General features: G+C 39.7%; 1 protein-coding gene across 1 annotated transcript in view; it reads left to right on the top strand.

The window, feature by feature from the left end:
* Nucleotides 1-4,590: 4,590 nt before the first annotated feature.
* Nucleotides 4,591-15,177, top strand: part of COL8A1 (collagen type VIII alpha 1 chain) — a 94,631-nt gene continuing 84,044 nt past the window's right edge. The window contains exon 1 of the mRNA XM_068417532.1: nt 4,591-4,658. The gene's annotated coding sequence lies outside the window, so the exon portion shown is untranslated. The remainder of the gene's footprint in view (nt 4,659-15,177) is intronic.

Below are 15,177 nucleotides of genomic sequence, written 5' to 3'. Positions count from 1 at the left end.
TCAGTTTGCTGTCTATCAAGACTCTCCCAATGTTTTTAGCAGACCTGCTTCCCCAGCCGGTGAGTTCCCAGCCTTTATATGTTCAATTTGGCTTATGCTATATCATATACCTTCTAGAAAAACAGCCAGTCTTTAAGTTAACACTGCCAAGAGTCACTCCGTTAAAAAAAAAGTATCTTCTTTCTGGTTTGATATGGTAAGCATCCACATCAGCTAGTGGATCACAGTGAAAGTTCCAGAGCTGACACACAGATACAGGGATTCAGTAAATATAGGAGATAAATGATGCAATCGTAGGCTGGATTAACTGATCTAATACTAGCAGCTTTGGACTGTATTTCTTTTTCGTTGGTGGACACAACACTAAACAGAATCAGCACAGCCAAGACGCATGCAAAATGGCATTAGTTATGGCTACAGTATGTCCTGTATCAATTCTTTTCAGTTTTTTTTTCCAATTCTGCCTCTGTCAGGTTATGTGCTAAAGAATGAACCTTGTTTTACAGGAGGAAACATTGTTTGAGGTACGCAGGAATCTTTTAAATGTACTCAATCCACACACATATTCAGGCCTTGGTGTATGCTCATGTAGAATGCAAGATCTGCACTTTCAAAATGCATCCTGATTTTGTATCCTACCTTGGATTGGCGTACAGTGGTTTTGCAGCCAGACCATCTGACTGGCCCTACTCTACGGATGCAAATCTGAAAGGCAATATCAGCCAGATTCTCGGTATCATGCAGAGAAAACAAATTTAATTGAGCTGGCACTTTGAAAACTGTTCACTCTCTCCCCTTACTCTCCCCTCTAGCTTTGTGAATCTTTACTGTAAAAAAAAAACCAAACAATGCTCTATAAAAACTGCAACACTGTCACATTTAATTCTTTAAAAGGCAAATTTGCTGGAAAGACTTTGCATAGAACTTACAATGATGGGAAGCATGACAGAAGACAGACTGTTGCCTGAAACCATAGGTTAATAAAATATACTACTGGTCAAATGTAGAAATTGTTCAGGTCTTCAGTCCTACCGTCAAATAAGATGAAAAGAATATATTTACATGAGGGTTGTGTATGTTAACAGAAATGTACTTGTAGGTTGTTCAGAATATTTTTCTATCAACAACCGTCACAATGAAACTCTGAAGTGTCTTCCTCTCTTTAATTATGGCATTTTTAAAATTATAGCTGAAATTTGGAAGAGTTAACTTCCACCTCCTGCGGTTACTATTACCTGTATTATCCTGCGTTACATTAGGAGGTCTCTCTCTAATTCTGACTGGTTTGTGTTGAAAAAAACGCTGACACCTTGATCTTGATAGCTTATCTTCTGCCATCACCATGCTATCTAACTGCTTGGGGAGGGGACCCTCCTCCTTTCATAATACCACTGAACAGCAAGTACCCAGCTACCTGAGTTTTTGCTGCGATGCTGCATAAATCATCATTTATTTGCAAAGGTTCAATGTCCCAGTCTACTCATGGTGATTCTTCCTGCCTCCACCACCAACACATTCAGCCACATTATTTTAGCTCAGTTACATTCAGGGCAAACTGGAAATAATCAATTAATTCCTTTATGGAACAAATTCAGAAATTTTGGCTTATCTCCTTTTAAAAGACCTGGAGTGAAATGCCTGTCATTTGTGCAGCTATAGTTTTAACTTGTGTTTTAAGCATGATGCCACCTCTGTTAATAATTGTTCACTGCCATATACTTTGTATGCTGGAACAAATTTAATTTAATAGAAGACTCACTGAAGAGCAAATGTGCATGGTTTCCAAAAGTGTGGCTCCTAAAACAATCTATCCAAGTCTAAGGTACTTTCATGAAGTTGATTCCTTTACTAACAGTTCTATTCTGCACTACAGGTGTAGCCTTACTATCAAGTAAAGCAAATACCTGATAAGGATTTTGGAAAGCACAAGCTGAAAGCACAAGCTGCCTCAAACAATTCTTGGAAGCTCATGGCAAACCAATCTGGACATTTTGGGGCAAGAATGGAGCAAGAGGACTGGAGCACTGAAGTGTCTCTTTAAAGAAAAACTTTATTTTTAAAAGATAATCATCAGGTAATGTTCCATATAATTGCATCATGGTGGTGCTTTAATAATCATTAATATAGGTCTAATATTTTATGTGTTGGTAGGTTTATTTAACGCTTGTAGTGTTTTAAGATTCCCTGAAGGAAAGAACTAAAGAAAAACTATTTTAATTCTTCTCTCCTAGAAGCATAAAAAGGTAAGCCTACCCTTGATCTGCAGTTCAGTAGGACACATGACTAGTGTGCACAACCAATGGACTATGGAGGAGTTACACTGAGCTGGCTCGAGTACTGCCTCACTTCTGAGAAGTGGCACTTAGCACCTGAAGTTTAGGGTCAAGAGCTAAAAAAAAAAAAAAAAAGAAATAATAATAATACAAAAATCAACATACAGCTAGTCCGCTACATTTAAACTTTTGATCCCAAGAAAAAAAGAGCTTGATCGTCAGAAGGTACTGAGTTTATAGAAGTGTCCACTGACTTTTAAAGGGACCTACAGAAAGCGTGGCAATTTTTAGACTGTAAGAACATTTTAATTAATCAGATAAGGACATGGGTACCTATTTACTCTCTAATTTCTGAAAATCTTGACCTAGATTTCTCTAAGTACAAAGCCATCTGATTGTTTAGGTGTTAGCTGAGTCGAATTCCAGTTTATGTACATTATTTAATCAATTGAACCATTACAAGGTGCCATACCTGAAATAATTACATAAGTTTATTGCGGTAGCTTGTACCCTTGCTTTCCCTATTCCCATGTTACCATTACTTCATGTAGCCTTCCTAAAAGCACACTGTAATCCGTTCAGAGCAGAAACTCATTTCTTAATGAGAACTGTAAAAATATATTGAGTGCTGCAGAAATAACAAAATAACATGTTTTTTCCCAATTAGTTGCAATAATGTAGAAATTGCCCTATCCAACAGCAACCTGATAACTGTAAGAAATATTAGCAATTTAACCAGTCCTTTTCAGCTTGACAGCTCTAAATCTCACAGAGGCTACATCACCAAGGTCATGCAGCTACTTCTGCCACATAACACTGACATCCAAGTTGATGAGTGCTTGATTTGTAAGCCTTTTTCTAAAAAGACAAAAACAAATAAAGTTGCATGCAACTAAATATGTTCTGATCAACTCCCTCAGTACTACTTTTTTTTAAGAAAAACTCTCATTATAATCAAGAGAAAAGGAGAAGAAAGATAAGGAATGAATGTTACTCTGAGTCCATCTTAAGACCTCATATGCATTCCCAATAGGACTTGAGGCCTGTTTACACTGATCATAGCATATATATTCAGATCTCAAAATACAGACACAAAAGTCTAACACTGACAGCAAATTGAGGATGTTGACAGAAGTTCCCAGGTTCTATAAGCACCTTATACCTCCTCATCCAGTGACCAGTTTGGCCCTATAGTGCAAGAAGCTGTATATATCACATCTCATCTCCATCACCTTCGCTACAGACTTGCTTATCTCAACTCTGTAAACTCAGGTCCTCATTCATTTTTCTGCCTGGTCCTCCCTGGATTTTAAATCAGGATGCACCTCTAGCCTCTCCCTTGATTTCACACCACTGTCCTCCCCTTCCTGTTCTTTCTTTCTGGCTTTCTCCACTCACTGATGTTCCACTACAACACAAGTTTTACTCATGTATTATGGCAAATAATACAGGCCCAGAAGCCTCATGCAGGGACATGTGCAAATACAGAATTAGTGTATTCCAGATGGGTACAGCTGTCCGTTTCACCTGCAGGAGCTAGTGTCTGGAGACTGTGCCATCCACTCTTCCATGCCCCAAAAGCAATGAATGAGTTAAAATGAACAATGAATAATTGTACACAGAAACCACCAGGAATGCGTATTCCTACTGGTTTGTCTCTTTGGCTACATTTGCCTTTTGAGAATACCAGTTGGGAAAATTGTTTAGAGCTCAGACACAGGGAACAATAAAACCACTCTAAACTAAACTGCTAGAAAGTCAGTGGAACATGTTACAGCTGCATCAAGGAAAAGCTGGGTAGCTCAGCACAACAGAAACTTAGGATTCCAGAGCTGGGATCTAGTAGACATTTGGAATATAAAGGAAGATCAATCCCTGAGCGACCAGAGAACTTCAAGGATCAAGAGACTGCTTCTTCAAAGCTATTCCTTCTTAGAAAGGGAAACTTCAGCCTTTCTGATAACTGCTTTGCATTATTATGTCACTGATGTAAAAATTCTTCCAAAAGACTAAGTGAGACCTAGTAGCAATGTAATTGTAACTGGAATAATTCAGAGATTCAGATTCAGAGAAACAAATACAGTAGAAAATCTTTAGTTAACTAAATATTTAAAGAAAAAAAAAACCAACACTCTTTCTCCTGTAAATGCCATCCAGCTTGCTTTTTCTCCCTCTCTCTGTCCCCAAAGAGCAAAAATCTACTCTACAATGCCTTCTGAAGGCTGTCTGCCTGCTATCCTCACTGCCCACCTACCGTAGGGAGCAGCTCCTCCCACCTGCACATAAAAGCCAAGTGCATGCTACCAGCAGCAGATCAGAGCACTTTCTCAGTCCTCCACTGTTTTGAGCCAGTGATCTTCTCTCCTTGGATCTTGTATACTCAAGGTAAGATTACTGCTACTTCAGGTTTCTGTTCTAACCAGCTATTGCGAGGAAGTCTTAATGTGAACTCTAGCACTGCCTTGCTGGGTGGTGCTGGCTTTTTTTTTTTTTCCCTTTTTTTTTTTTTTTCAGATGTAGTGTCATCTGACATTTAAGTTAGTAACAGTCTGTTGTTTTAGCAATGAAATAAAAACAGATCTTGCGGGGAAACACTGTGGCTGGGAAAAGTTCTCCTCTCCCTTTCTGATCGATTTTGAAGAGATTAGTATACCCAGACGAATTCTAACAATTTATTATCCCTCTTAGTAGTCTCCCTCTCAGTCCAGTCAAAGTTATCAAAAAAACTACACTCTAAAAGGCTTCCTTAAATTCTGTTTGAGAAAAAAAAAATGCTTGGTGCTAATTTAAGGAAGGATTTTTTTTTTTGTTACTATTATTGTTTACTAGACAGAGTGAGCCAATCTTGGGACTAAGGTACATCTTCACAGGTTTCACTGCCTTTAAAAATTCTGATGGAACTTAAGCCCTCACAGAAGCACAGTAATAAGGCTGATGGAATTCACTGTCTGGTACCAAATATGCTTAAAGTACACATTTCATAAGCAAAGTTCTGTTTCATGGAACAACAGACCTTGTGTCTCTATGAAATTTCTAGATCAGCTTGAATTATATTTTATCTACAGTTTGCCTACGTCGGCATTTCTGATGCTAGAGGAAGGAATAGTTAAGTGCCTCAGAGACAGCTACTGAACAGCTGAAACATTACAAAGTGGTTTCAAAATTATCTTTGCACTCCCTTGTATTCATCTATCCATCCTCACAGAGATGAATCTACTAGTGACTAGTACCAGTTTCTCATGTGGTGTGAGTCAGTGCACTTTTAACACACAGTCACCTGTTTAAAGAAATCCCATCACAGAAATCCTAATCCTAGAATGCCTCTCTCCAGTGTTTAGAGAGGAGGGAAAGCATGAACTACCAAGAGCAAGCAGTGAATGCTGCCTGAAAGTTGTTTGTTTCTACTCTGTCTAATACATTTTGCAGTTGAAGTGATATTTTCTTCTTGATAGCCAAACAATTCTCTTTCTAAATTGACTCTTTTTTTTTCTTTCCCCCAATAAAAACTCTTTTCTAAAACAGAATTATGCGCACATATAGCTGTACTCATATTAGCTGCAACATTTTAAGCTATAGCACTGTGTAACAACAGCAGAACTCTGCTCAAAGTGCCCTTTTCTGCATACTGTATCTAAGATTTTTTCTGTGATTTACATGCTATCTATTGTAACTAATGGGAAAAAGAAAACACTGCCTTCAGCTATTTGCCTGGAAGATTACATAAGTATCATCTTTAAAAAAAAAAACCCAAACAAAAACCCAAAAACCAAACAAATGGAATTATTCAAAAACAAAGTACAGTGCTTTCGATAGCAGTCTTACAGTAAAACTATTTTTGCATCCAGGTAATCCATATAAATTGCCCATAGAAGACAGGAATAGAGCCCAATGGTTTTCCTCATAACTGGCATTCTGTCTCTTGAGTTACAAAATTTTATTCCTTAGGTTAACTTCTGATTTTTATAGCAAACCTCTCTTCCCTCTCCAAAAAGACCTCTCTTGTAAAACACAGATATGTGATTTTAAGTGTAATGCATACAGAATTTAGGTCTACAATCTGGCAGTAAACCCTCATTGTTCACACAGAATTTTACTCTATCAGATAAATCAAAATTTCTAACAGCAATTTTCAAAGAAGGAAAAAATATTTTTAAAAATGCATTTGCTACAGGAAATGTGTATATAGCAAAATACCTTTTATTAAAGCCTGCTATGAAATGTAATGTTTTGGCATTTGAAAAATGGATTGCAGGACATATTAAGAAAACTCCATTCAAAGGAATGTGTCTAATTTAGATCAGAATCTCCTCTGAGCAATTTCTCTCTTAGGCTGAGTAGATAATTCAGCTTAGCATCACCTTGCAGCAGGGGATGAAGGGAAACTGCACCCAGCAGGTCTCCAAGAGAACTTAGATGTCTAGGAATGCATTTATTGCCTTCTGTGCTGATCTGAAATTCCTTTTTATACGATCAAAGCATATGGATATTAAGATAAAGATACTGTTATGTTAAAATAGTGCTACAACCACAATTTTAAAAAAGTGAATCGGTGGGAGAACAACGAACACAGATTGTTTGAGTAATGACCATAACATTTTAAAATAACAAAATAAAGGTAAAGAGACTATTAATTTTTCAGCCACAGGCCAGTTAAGTGTTAAGCAGGCATGCTCAGCCATTTCTCCTGGTGGTTGCACTTAGGTTTTTCAGGTGTTCATTTAGGGCACTAATGCCACTTAAGCCACTAGTGTAACTTCCACTGCTGTCAAAAGTGTTAGACTGGATACCTAGAAACACAGGATAAACCTATCACTGTCTGCTTACCTATGCATAGGCCTGCCACTGCCACTGCTTGTGAAACATTCTGATCTTCACGAATTTATTTTTACCCACCTCTCTGTGAGGCAGAGGTATGTTTTTCTCTGGCCATGCTGATACTAAATATATGGACTGTCTCGCTTATGGTCACAGTGAAAATCCATGGTAGACAGTCAGATTTATCTCTTCTGGGTTCCAGTCCACAACTTTAATCCCATGCTTCATTTTGTATTCAGCCTTATAAAGTCCACCCCTTTGCAGCTGATCTGTCTTTGCATGACTCTTTAGGGCTGAAGAGCAGGGAGAATTCCAGTGACAAATCTTGAGAGAAGTAACTTACTCCTAACACTCTCAGACTTCCCGTAAAACCCTTTACAAACCCCTTGACAGGATTTGCAAATCATTCTTGGAGGGGATAAATAAATAAATAACAAAACGACCATCTCTTTCTTACCCTCTGTGGTTAAAGGAGACCAACCCACTCTTGGCAGGATGAGCAAACAGAGAACCACTGCCATGGACCAGAAAAGATAGGCAACATCTGACTATAAGAATTCAGTCTTGCTAACTCAGTAGCAGTAAAGAGCTCAAAGAGAAGCACATGGTGCTTAAGCAAAATTATTTACATGGATCTTGTATGGCACATATAGAATATATTCTTCCTTTCTTCTCTGCATTCACTATCATGTGCCACCACTATAAACATATAGGACATAATTTCATACCCATTAAAACAAACAAACAAAAAAGCCCAAAAAACCACCAGCTTTGCCCTATCCCTTTAGTTATTAACCCTAGAGCTAATTCATGAGGTTACAGACTCCTAATTGCTCCTGTGGCCTTGCAGATACTGCATTTTCAAAAAAAAAAATAACACATTCCAATGCTAGATTTCTAGAGTTATTGCCCTAGCAATGGAGGCCTTGGCTCTTATTCTTGAAAATTACCACTAAGCGTGCATTGCTCACAGATAAAATAGTGAATATGTGTGAGGTAGGAGGACTAGCAGGAGTGATAAGGACTAGAAAAAGAACCATTAATGGTCATGTCACTACCTGCTGTAGAAGGTAGGACAATTTTCATATGTTCATGAGCACATCTACGTGGCAGAATTTTCTGTCCACTTATTCTATGTTTTGCTATATGTATCAGGGGAGGAAATATTAAGTTTTATCCCTGAAGCTTAAATATATCCCTATATTTTCCCTTACTTTTTTGGCCTTCCAATTATTCTAAGCTGTGGGTTCTTTCCTTCCACAGGGAGATAATTTTTAATTTTCACTAGTGTCATATTTCTAAAATAGCAATGGTTCAATGGAGTTATTGTAGTGAGAAACAAGAAAAGATAAAAACATTAGAAGTGGCTTGTTCTGTCTGATTAAAACCGACAAATATCTGTATTTAACTGTATGGAAGTCTCTTACTTTTGCCACTTACACTTTCTAGAGTTTTGTGTAAGTGGTGATGCCTTTTTGTGGCTTTCCCTCCAGAAAGTGAGATCTATTCTTTGTGCTAACAGAATTCTCCTTCAGCAAAAGTTGTGGAGCTGTGTGTTTGAAAAGATAATGATGAGTCCTGGTTCTTAAGGCTTTTGTGGGTCTTGTGCAATAACTGTGCCTATTCTCTCTACACATCAGTAAACAATTGTGCTTGTTCTCCCTGTACTCCTGAAATGTTGGATGTGTTTCTGTAATTGTCTTGATGTGTAATGAATTTAATGTCTCATAATTGCACTGCAGGGGATTAATACCACTATGCAGTCTAGGGACATCTTTTGGTGATTAAAACTTCTTCATGCAAGTCCATATTTTATAGCAAAAGCAAGATGAATGTAGGTCTGTTGCTTCTTGAATGGCAGGTGAAACTGTTGAGGGGTGACATGTAATGGATCCTTTTCAAAACGGAGTGAGAATCAGTGCCCTCTCTTGGTTAGAAAAAAAAATATATAAACCAGGCCTATGAGAGTGTTTATCAGTTCCCTCTGCTGGCTACAAAGCCCACAGCCAGATGAGCAGCTGTGTTTGCGGAGGCGAAGGTCTTAAGTTCTATTCCCAGTGCTGTGTGCATGCGGTAAACTGATGACTGTGGTGTCTGTGCACGTATGTGGACATCATTCTTTATAGGGTCTCATCAACAATTACACTGAGTTCAACATGAGGGCACTCAACAATAATATGGAGTTCCTAGGAGGCGAGAAACTTTCCACTTCGAATTTGAGAAGCATGCTATCAGCTATGCCATTCATAATACTGCACAGCTAGAGCATCCTTCTGCCACTCATCATATGCACACCTTGCTTTTTCCACCTCTTCAAGAACAGTGTGTGTGTGTGTTCATCGCGCTAAGTTGAGAGACATCTGGCCAGTTATCACAAATATTCTTGGCAATCCCACATTGTAACACTTCAGAATGTCAGCTTCTGAGAACTCCACATTTGCAAAAAAAGAAATAAATGGTACCAACAAGAACACTCCAAACCCCCCCTCCAAAAAAAAAAACCACCAACCAAAACAAAACAGAACCGAACTAGTTCCTTTCCATTCTTGTAGGGAAAGGCCTATATAATCTGCTTATGCAACTGGAGAAACAGGTCATACAATTTATGCAGTCTCTCTGAAATAAAGTTAAGATGAAAAAAATATGCTGCAAACTCAAGAAAGAGTTTCTATTTTAAATAAATATCCATAGCACTAAAAATCACAAACTCCTGGCTCAGGTATGCAGTTCACTTCAGCTCCTAGGAATCTGTCACAGCAACATATAGGATACACATAACTTATCCTATTAAAGGGAGAATGAGGCAAAACTAACAGCTTGACATACTAGATATCAAAGGTATATTAAAAGCCAGATTTTTGAAACATCTGCAGCATATGTTTCCTGCTAACTAAAAAATCAACCACTCTTTCCAGACCAACATACTGCTGCATTCTTGTCTGTGAAGGAAAGAAGTGGACAGTAGCACACTGTAGACTTGCATAGGGAACTTCAAGCAAAGCATTTGACTATTTTTGCAATTGAAAATTCCAGAGAGCAAAACAAGTTTCTAACAAAACCCTGTGTCATGATGTGAAGCAACAACACATATATATAATACACTACAGTCCCTGAAATTGAGATGCTTACATTGCCTCTCATTTACTTGACATAATTTTCAAAGGGACAGGATGGAAGATGGCACAGCCCCAGGGACACTCAAACCAAATACAATCAAGTTACCACTGAAGAAATCTAGCAGTCAAGTCTGCTTACGCCAGCACACGACTTACCTCTGTTCTGCCCTTCCATTCTTCCCACCATGTGTGGAGCTCCAGTGAATGCAGAGTATCAGAACAAGGGTCTTTTATGTGGCTCAGAGACCAGAATTTCTCTTTCAGCTTGCCTTTAAAAAAAAAAAAAAAAAGGAAAAGAAAGTGTTCAGATATTTCCCAGTATGTCTTTGTAAATGAATTAGGTGATCTTAGTCCAGCTCTCAGTTGATGAACATTAATATAAAACACACAACTGGGACCCTTGTTGGCAAATCTCGGCAAAAAGTCAAGAAGTAGTTACGTTAGGTCAAAGTTGAGCAATAAAGGCAGGCTTGTGAGGAAAGCTTATGTTGCCAGCATTGATATATCTGTCACCTGCACTATAGATAAAAAGCAAATAAGTGAAGAGTAGTTAAGCAAGTACATCCCACAAGCACTAGCATTCACACAAAATGTATTTTAGAAAATGAAGGAAAAAACTCAACACTCAGTACTTATTTCCTTTCAGTCAGTGGCTTGAATTGAATTTACCATAGTAGCACATCACATTGTTCACTGCAGAAAAATGCAAAGCTTAGGCCTTTAGGAGTAAGTCTCTTGTGCTTTACTGGTTCCAAAAATGTCAGTGCTTGTCAAAGCGTTTTTGAAATAAAACCAAAACCATGTTAATAAAATGAACTTTCCAAGACAATGCTGGCCAAAACTGATTCTTAGATTTCTTTTCAGTAATAAACTGCCTCTGCGGTTGCTGAGTTGATAGGGAGAAGGATTTAAAGGGCCAAAGCCAAGTTCTGGTTAACTCAAAGAGAGTAAAAAAAAGAGCTCTCAAACAGAGCACAAGCCCTCCAATGAAGAGAAAGACTTTTCTTAGGGTGGGCAGAGCTCAGCAAAATCCAGCTGTGCTTTCAAAAACGTCTGTAATCATTATTAGGCTCCACTTGAATGTACTCCAAGACTAGAATACTTGCTGTGGGTACAATTTGTGATATGCTGCTGTAGATTACTGGACAAGACTCGGTACTTTAATGCAGATTTCACAGGCTGAATGTCAGTTCACAAGAGCTACCCTGCCTATTTATTAAGTAGTAATTCCCTACATGAATTAACAAGGCAGCAACTGGAAGAATTCTGTCCCGTCCTATCCCAGCCTTCCAGATGAATAGCTCAAAAAATATGCTCAAGTGAAGGATGAAGGTGTTCATGATGAACTGAGTTCCTACTGCGCACACAAGTTGCGTGCAAGTCTGGGCGGTGAGACCTCTGAACTGTTTTGCTGTATGTGCATAGAGGTGCAGACGCAGCAGCAGTTTCTGTCTTCCACAGCAGAAAGTGGTGCAGCAGTTGGATGTCCTGTGCCTGTTACAGGAATTCCTGCTCTCCTCCAGTTCCAACAAGTATAGCGCAGTTTAGGGGGTCTATGCAGTACAGTCCCAGCTGCCATTGCAAGGGTATTTTCTTAGTTCTTATGCTTAGGAACTCCTACAGACTATTATTATCTTTTGGAGGTCTGGGCATAACTTATTACGTCAGGAAACACGTAAAATATTTTTGGATTGTTCCCTAAGCTTACATTACTAGCCTCAGCTAAAAACATTGTTCATGCTATCCTGGAAATAAAGAAAACTGTATGGCTAACATCCAAGCCTGATACTTGATTAAAGATTCATTTTCAGCAGTAAATTTTTTATTTTTGTACTGCTAAAAAATTATCAGATGGCTTTTAAAGTTGTAGTTTAAAGGAAATCCACTCGTCTCAGCGGTCTTTTGTGATGTCACTTCCATTGCATTTCATTTTTAGATAGCTCTTAAGCAACTAGTTGCAAATACTCAGTATTTAAAATGCAAGCTACTGATTAGTTTTGGCATGTGATTCTTATGGTATATCTGTGTTCCACAGTCAGGGCAAGATAGCTCTTAGATTCAAATTTCAAGCACAAAAACTGACTTTCACTGAGTTCAGAGTTCACTTGCAATGAATGTTTTATGTTATTCTTTTGAAACGCTCTATTTTCAACATCACATCTGTCACTCGTGTGCTGATTGCTCTCAAGAACTCAATACAAAAGGACCATGAAACACAAGCAAAACAAATTCAATTTGTGACTGCTCAGAGACATTTTCTCTGCTACACGTGCTTTCAACTTTGTTTACCTCATGAAAACAACTTTTTCCAAAATAAGTGAACAGAAATCTATTATATTTATTTTCAATGTTCCATTCATCAAGTGTATTTTGAGAGCTGGAATTTTAGCTTGCTGGACACTCACAACATACAGCCTTATCCTTCAAAATAACAACCACATCTATGAGACTGAGCGCTGCTCCCTCAACTCCCACCAAAGCTGAAACTACTGAAGAAGGAACTTGGCACTTCCCAGGGGCACTCAGCACCACAGACCTCAGCTCAGGGCCCAGCAGCCCTTCCTTCCCAGCTTCTCCCCCTCCCTCACGTTGCTGTGCCACCTCCCGCCTCGTGTGGTGGCTCCCTGGTTGCGGCCTGCTGTAACGTTAACGCCATTTCTGCACATAGGCTGTCAGAAAACTGATTTAGAGCCTGCGCCTCCCATTCCCAAAGGAGAGGCAAGGGTTGAGGAGAGCAGAAACTCCCCACAGCCCAGTCAGCTGAGGAGCATTTATGGAAACACAATGCGTTTGAGGTTTCTTGGGTTTCGGAGATACAGCCTGGGGGCTTCGCTTCTGCGTGCCAGCCCTCGGTGCCCCTTTGAGAAGGATCTGGGTAGCATTAGCTCGTACAGATGCAGACAGTGCTGGCAGGCCAAAAATGAGGGGGGCAGAGCGGGGACTCCACTCTCAGCTGGAAAGAAATGTTGCATCCTGTGAGGGGAGGCTGCTTAGAAAGACAAGGAAGGCTGCTCCAGCATACGCCACAGGAGGCTCAGGACCTTTCAGATTTCACCATCTGGAGGCAAAATTGAGGCCATTGTAAGTTAAAAAAAAAACAAAGAGAGAGAGAAAGAAAAAAATGTCCATTTTGAAGTTAAGGTTCTTTGGTCTTAAAACAAAAAAAAAACCCACCTGCAAAAAATACTACTGTATAGGGGTATGTAGTATAAAGTAAGTAACATGAGGTTGAAATTCTAAAACCCCAAAACTCCCAAAAAAACCACCAAATTCTTTGGTGGGATGTGAGGAAAGAAATATCATGTGAGGAAAGAAAATGATAAAACTACTGTACTCAACAGGCAGGGAGTTCAGAAGGCAAACAGCTGAATGGAACAGCTTTATCATTTCTTTCCAACGTATTCTCCCCGCCCCGCTTTGTTTAGCAGAAAGGTTTTTCAGGGTGAGTCTTTTTGATCTATTTGTTACATCCCCTAGCATGGCGGAGCCCTGACTCATGATCAAAGATTTAAGACAAACAAAGAGCAGCAGCTCCTGAACCTGAAGGCTTGTAAAATGTACGCAGAGCAAAGCTGACTCCTGGACTCCTGCTCCAGTCCCTTTAACACACGCTTGTTTACACAGTTCCTTGGTATGTCTGGAAAGATATTATACTACAAATGTTTCACCTCCATCTCCTGGCTGCAGAAGCATCCAAGAACATCACATACAGTAGATTAATGAATTTATCCTTACAAGCACCCTGGCAACATCACTCTCATTTTAGAGGAAATTGGGGCACAGAGAAACTTGCTGGTGTAGCATTTCAAGAGGTTGCTCCTGGCCAGATTCTCAAGTGTCTTCCCGTCACGTTGGGGGCTAGTTGGAGAGCTTGGTTCCCATCCGGGCATCTCAATGAGAACCAGATTTTCATGAGTGCTCAGCACCCAGTAGCTCTCGCAATGACACAGCCAAATATTCTGAAAAGTTCCTTTGATCATCTGGCCACTGCCTCAGTGGAAGCAGAGAGCTTTTGAAAAACCTGATCCTGTTTGTGGGTGCTGAGCACTTTTCAAAATTCTTGCTGAAGTGACCTGGCCAAGGATGCAGACTAAAATCCGAGCAGAACCCACTTTGCCTAATCCCTAGGCCAGTGATTTAACCACAGGCGTATCCTTCCATCTTCAGCAAAGAAAGAACAGACACTAGTTGGGGCAGGAATCAAAATGCCAAACAACTGCCAGTACCCGTGCCTGCCAAGAAAAATGCCCAGATACTTGTGGGCAAACGAGACAGCCACATTTTGGTACTTTCCTGAAAAAGGATTATTTCTAGTAGCAGTGCCAGAGTCTGGCAACCTGGATTATGCTCTTTCCAGATGTACCTATTTCTTTCTGGGCTAAAACTCTTGTGAACATGCCCTCACACAGGCACACCCTTCCCATTCTTCAGAAAAAAAACAACAGCTATCCAAACACTGTACTGTCTCCATTATCCTTAGAGAGCCAGGCACGCTTGGGCAAGACAACACTATTTTGTGTAATGATTAAGAAGCAGTGGTCGCGTCAGTGAAGACTCTTGTTTTCATTGAATATTTCATTCATTTCTGAACATAAGCAACCACTTAGCTGCAGTTGTGCTAGATGCAGAGGAGGAAACACATGCTGTTCTTGGCTGGACTTTACCTCTGTGGGAAGCAGCAGCCTCCTTACAGCAGCCTCTGTAGGCTGCATGATTTAGCTACATTAGAGATTGTCCTGAACCTCAAGCAAGGACCTGCCTCCACATTCTGAGTACCCTAAAGTGTGGATGCACACAGAACCCCCAAAACCCAGCCTGGATCCTGTATTTTATACTCTGTGTGAGGTCGATCTGCAAATGACAGTTTCCAAAGCCCTGAGCTCAGAGCTAGCTTAGAAATTCCTCTCCAAGCTGACCATATCCATTCAACTGCCACTCGAGATGCTGCTCGCCGTGTCGCTCAGCATCAACTT

The sequence above is a fragment of the Nyctibius grandis genome, chromosome 23, assembly GCF_013368605.1.
Source record: "Nyctibius grandis isolate bNycGra1 chromosome 23, bNycGra1.pri, whole genome shotgun sequence".
Taxonomy (NCBI): domain Eukaryota; kingdom Metazoa; phylum Chordata; class Aves; order Nyctibiiformes; family Nyctibiidae; genus Nyctibius; species Nyctibius grandis.
This window is presented reverse-complemented; position numbering and strand designations above follow the sequence as displayed.